Source organism: Cervus elaphus, chromosome 29, assembly GCF_910594005.1.
Source record: "Cervus elaphus chromosome 29, mCerEla1.1, whole genome shotgun sequence".
Taxonomy (NCBI): domain Eukaryota; kingdom Metazoa; phylum Chordata; class Mammalia; order Artiodactyla; family Cervidae; genus Cervus; species Cervus elaphus.
The window spans coordinates 63,094,676-63,101,077 of NC_057843.1; the positions used below are offsets into that span (position 1 = coordinate 63,094,676).

The window sequence follows — 6,402 nt, forward strand, 5'->3', positions numbered from 1 at the left end:
AATAATTTTTGTCCTCCTACATATACACACACATTATTAAATCCTATTACTTGCTTCTCATTGATCTGAGGATAAACACCAACATCTTTTCACAGTCTCTAAGGCCCTGGATGTCCAGGACCATGCCTGGCTTTCCAGCCTCATCCAGTGCTTCCCCTCCATCTCCTGCTCCCATAACCAATGGGCCTTCTCTCCAGTTGCTCACACTTTCTTCACCATGAGGCTTTGGGGATGGTGTTTCACCTGGAGACCGCATCACCTGCGCAGTTAATGCTCATTCCTGCTGACCATCCTGCTGTTTTTGTCTTGGCGTTTCGGTCCAAGCTCTTTGGTGCTTGGAACCATACAGAGATTAGCATGGCCCCTGTGCAAGAATGGCATACAAATTCATGAAGCATTCCATAGTTTATCACAGATTAAGAGAACAAACTTATGGTTACCAGAGGGAAGGGTATGGGGAAGAGGGATAGATTGGAACTGACATGTATACACTACAATATTTAAAATAGATGACCATCAGGGACCCACGAGAGAGCACAGGAAACTCTGCTCAACACTTTGTAATAACCTAAATGAGAAAAGACTTTGCAAAGGAAGAGGTATATGTGTATGTATAACTGGAACACATTACTGCACATCTGAAACTAATGCAACACTGTAAAATAACTACAGTCCAGTACGAAATAAAAGTTTGGGGAAGTCTTTGCTGGCTAGATTTGAGTTCCTCTGTAAAATCTCAGAGAACTGAATTTCTTCCGTTCAGATCATTTACTTTAGAATAAGATAACTTGCTCATAATTGTCTTTATTTAATTATGTCCTCTTTAGTATACTTTGTCTTCATTGAAAAAATAGACTGATATATCCCTTCTCTATGTTTTCCATTTTTATTACAGGGATGCCAATAGAGTGGGTACTGTATATATATATATATATCTGTGTGTGCGTGTGTGCACGGATGCACGCTCAGTTGCTCAGTTGTATCCAACTCTGCGACCCCGTGGACTGTAGCCCTCCAGGCTCTTCTGTTCATGGGATTTCCCAGCAAGAATATTGGAGTGGGTTGCCATTCCTTCTCCAGGGGATCTTCCTGACCCAGGGATCGAGCCTGGGTCCCCTGCATCGCAGGCAGATTCTTTACCATCTGAACCACCAGGAATATATATATGTGTGTGTGTGTATTTATGTGTCTTTATTGAATTTGTTACAGTATTGTATTTGTTTTATGCTTTGATTTTTTTGGCCACAAAACATGTGGGATCTTAGCTCCCCAACCAAGGATCGAACCCACACTCTGTGCACTGGGAGGCAGAGTCTTCAAACTATATTTTGAATGAATGAATAAAAGGATTGATATGTCTTAACATAACGTTATATACTATTAGTGAAATACTATATTTTAAAATAACTTTCATACTTAGCATGAACCTAGAATTATACAACCAGTCTAACTGATAGTCTTAAACATGCAAAAAATCAAAGGGTATTTTTCCTGTGAATACTACTTGAAGAAACTCTTGGAGAATAAATTTCTTCTAATCAAGACTTACTAGCAAAATAAAGTGAAAACACTGACAATGAAATTTGTATATATTAATTTTGATACTAACAAATATGGACACTCAAACCTGGACATAGAAAAATATGTCTTGACAATGTAGAATTGACATATTCATTGAAAACTCAAAGGGAGAGGTGAAAGAATGAGAAGGGAAGAACAGTTTTGTTGATTCTCTCATCTGAACAAGATGACCTGTGTAAGGGCAGAGGCATGTTGTAATTTCAAAATTCACTTGCAGATTCTATTTTTGAGTCAGGAAAATAAAATTAAATAATTCCCCTCTCTTCACTATTATACTTCCAGAGCTTCACTAATTTTTATTTGGTTCATCTCAACTGACATTCTCAATCTCTCTTAACGTCTCTTTCATGTACTTTTTTGTTTCATAATGTCAATGTACTGTGTTCAGAGGGTAGCTCTCATTTCAGCCAAAGTAAGTAAAATTTCATTTCAGAACAAATTATAAAATTAGAAATTATACTATAAATTTCTTTTACTAATCTTCTGTTCATCTCATAATTTGAGGTTTGTCTGTTTACTTATATTTTTATTTTAATGTCATTTTGCACTTCCAAGATGTCCAGTTGGTTATTTTCATATTTTATAGCCCTACATTTATATACAAGCATTATTTCCTCATTTGCTGACTAACTGTATTTATATGGTTATTGAAGCTAATGAAGGAAATTGTTTTATTAATGAGTTAATCTATCTGGATTATCAACATAAATTAATCTATGAAACGAAGCAGAAGTTCTTAGTCAAAAAGACCGTGAGATCTTAATTCATCTGGGAAATTTCACAACTTTTGAGGAAGGTGTTGGAATTCCACAGGACTTGGATTTGAGTATTTCATTAGATTTCATCAAACTCTCAAGAGAAAAGAGAAGGTCCAAATAATAGCTGCATTGTATTATGATTTAGCTCATTATTCCAGGCTTTGCTTTTCATGTGGGTGTGATAACAGTGGCATTCACAGAAATGCCAGCCTTGTAGGAACAATAGCTTATGCTAGACCTAAAAATGAAAGTCATTCTATTAGTTTTGAACAACCTAAGAGCTACAGGTAGGCTCTTCATGAGGCTCTGAGGTCTGCAGGTGAAGGATGTGTGAATCATCTATAATGATTTGATTTCTTGTCAGACAGTTGAAGACTCTGCCTTGTTAAGCTGCTGCACATTTAAAGCGAGGAGGTTTAAATTCACACAGGTGAGCTTTAATTCCACATATCCTGCAAGATATACCTCTCAGATTCCAAATATGATAGAGTCTGAGCATATGGCTTGGTGTCAAGGATTGCCAAGCCTATCTTGAATTGAATAATAAACCTTCCTAAACCAACAAGTATGTCAGTCTTTTGACTAAAATTATAACTTTTATTTATGTTGAGAAATGCATTCCTTTGAGGGTCCATTGTCAATGGCACATATAGAAAGGATTAAAGGACTTATTTCTTCCCTGACTGGCGAATAATGCCCTGGCAGATACAGTCCCACAGTGAAGTGAGAGCTCTGCAATGACCATATTGAGTGTGAATAAGTGTTCTATTTTTTTCAAATGAAATATAGGCTTTAATTCTTCAGGAATTGTCCTTGAAAAATAATTTTTAGTATATAAATTTTCAGATTTATCTTTTGAGCTTCTTCATTATCTATTTAAGAATAATGATATCCATTGAATTTCAGTTGAGTTGTAGAAAGTGAAAAGGAGGAAACTAAAGCTCATTTTCTCATGTTTTAAGTTTCAGTTTTGTTGAGTACAGATGGACTTCCCTGGTGGCTCAGATGGTAAAGCGTCTGCCTACAATGAGGGAGACCCAGGTTCAATTCCTGGCTCGGGAAGATCCTCTGGAGAAAGAATGACAACCCACTCCAGTATTCTTGCCTGGAAAATCCCATGGACAGAGGAACCTGGTAGTCTACAGTCCATGGGGTCACAAAGAGTCAGACACGACTGAGTGACTTCACTGTCTTTCACTTTCACTTTTGTTGAGTGCAGATACTTACTGAAAAAAATGGGTAAGTGTCACCGGTTATTATATTTCTATTTTGAACCTGTGTAACAGGAAAGCTAAAAAAGCAAAAGCCACCTATTTTGTGAAATAGTAATGAACAAGGGGAATTTGAAATTAAACACATAATACATATATATTATAATATAAAAATGAGATACTTAGATATGTATCTAACAAAATATGTACAAGATCTATGCTGGGGAAACTTTAAAATACAGATGAGTGAAAACAAAGGACTAAGTTAATGGAGAGATATTCCATGGATAGAAAAGCTCAATGTTGTCAAGATATCAGTTCTTCCAAACTTGATCTCTGGGCTCAGCAAAATTCTGGTCAAAATTCCAGCAATTTGTTTTGTATACGTTGATATGTTGATTCTAAAGTTTATATAGAAACCCAGAATAGATAACACACAATTGAAGGTACAGAGTAGGAAAACAATACTAGATTTAAAACTTACTATAAAGCTACAGTAATAATGGTGTGATATTGACTAAAAAACAAAGGATTGTTCAATTGATAAAACAGTAAAGAGCTCGAAGTATAATAGATCCACATAAATAAAGTCAGCTAGGTTGATATAGGTTCGTTGGTTGCAGAAAATGTACCACTTAGAGGTAGGCTGTTGACAGTAGTGGAGGCTTTGCATTTGTGAGGATGAGGGTATATATAAGAATTCTCTGTACTTTCTGCTCAATTTTCTGTGACTTGAAACTGCTCTAAAAATATTCCATTTAAAAAAAAACATACATTTTTATTTCATTTCATAAGAATGATCACAAAAGAAAACATAAGAAATAGTAATTCATGAAATATAATATATTATAATTAAAGTAGTTTAAAGCTTTGCAACAAGAAAAAACAGAATTATAAACAGATTATAATCATGAATACTTATTTTTTAAAATAAAAAGATTATATAAATAAGAATTAAGCGGTGCTTAAATAGAAACAAGTCATTGAAAAAATAAGATGTTAAAGCACATGGTTTTGCCTCATTTTACGTATTGGGTTTTCACCACCCTCAGATACGGCCTTCATGACCCTGACTTACACAGAATCCACACATAGAGGGCAGTGGCCCATGGTTTAGCCTCCAGCACAATAACCTGCATCTGCAGAATCAGTAACCTATAGACACTAACTCTGAAGAAATCACAGGAATTGGTTTCATGGATTTAAGAACACATAAAATGGTTTATCTAATGTATAACATGAACATGAAAATATTAATTGACAAGAATAAAATTGCCTCTGACACATGAAAAGATGCTCAACATCACTAATTATTAGAGAAATGCAAATCAAAACTACAATGAAGTACCCCCCTCACATCAGTCAGAAAGGCCGTCATTAAAATGTCTGCAAACAACAAATGCTGGAGAGGTATGGAAAAAAAGGAATCCTCCTACACTGTTAGTGGAAATGTAGATTGGTGCAGTCACTATGGAAAATAATATGGCTGTTCCTCACAAAACTAAAAGTAGAGTTGCCATATAATCTTGCAATCTCATCCCTGGGCATGTGTTCAGACAAAACTATAATTTGAAAAGATACATGCACCTTGATGTTCCTTGCAGCACTATTTACAATAACCAAGATATGGAAGGAATGCAGATGTCCACTGACATTTGGATGGATAGATAAAGAAGATATGGTAATATAGACAATGGAATACTACTCATCCATAAAAAAGAATGAAAGAATACCATTTGTAGCTAGTTGATGGACCTATGGGGCTTTCCAGGTGGCTCAGTGGTAAAGAATCCACCTGCCAATGCAAGAGACTCGGGTTTGATCCCTGGGTGGGGAAGATCGCCTGGAAGAGAAAACGACAACCCACTCCAGTGTTCTTGCCTGGGAAATCCCATGAACAGAGACGTCTGGCAAGCTACAGTCCATGAGGTCACAAATAGCTGGACATGACTTAGCAACTGAACATGCATGCATGGATGGACCGAGAGATTATCATACTAAGTGAAGTAAATCAAAATGAGAAAGAGAAAAACCATATGATATTGAAGAGGAAAAGTTTAAATTTCACATCACCCCCAGCTCGTCCTGCCTCTGCAACTCAGCTTGCTCCTCGCAAAGTCTGGATCATGTAGGTCGCGTAGTCTCACAAAGTGGGGACTTACAATACAGGAACTGGAGCTCATCTCACCACCCTTGTCGGGCTGTTTGCAATTGCCCAGGCCCTGCAAACCTGCTTAATCATGCCTGTCCATGTAAAGGTCAGGCATTCCCTGCCCCATCTTGACTGCTGTTCCCACGTGTGAAACCCCTTAGTTTAAACCAGCCTATTAGCAGCTACTGTTGCCCGCTATAGTCTGTCTATAACATCTCTGTAATCCCTTTGTTCGGGGCTCAGAGCTTGGAGTGTTAGCTGCTCTGGGCCAGCTGGTGTAATAAACCTGAGTTCTCCAGCTTTCTGAGTATGGAGCTTGGTTTCTCAGTTACTGATTTCTACAAAATATCACCTATATGTAAAGTCTCAAATATGACATAAGTGTACTTAACTATGAAACAGAAACAGACTCACAGACATAAAGAATGGACTGGTGGTTGCCAAGGGAAAGAGATAATGAGGAAAGATGGATTGGAAGTTTGGGATTAGCAGATGCAATATAAAACAGAATCAGTCTGTTATGCAGTAGAAACTAACACAACCTTATAAATCAACTATACTTCAGTAAATAAATTTTTTAAAAAAGGATACATAACTTTGGAGAGAGTTCCAAGCTAGAGATGTAGTTAATGAGGTCAACAACATTTCAATAGTTGAAGTCCAAGGGCAAACCATACTTTTCAGGAATAACTACTGTACA

The 6,402-nt window shown here is 36.7% G+C and overlaps 1 non-coding gene across 1 annotated transcript; it reads left to right on the top strand.

Annotated features, from left to right (window-relative positions):
- Positions 1-305: 305 nt before the first annotated feature.
- LOC122686344 lies at positions 306-409 on the top strand. The gene has a single exon (XR_006338715.1). It is a non-coding gene; the product is annotated as a U6 spliceosomal RNA (small nuclear RNA).
- Positions 410-6,402: the final 5,993 nt, after the last annotated feature.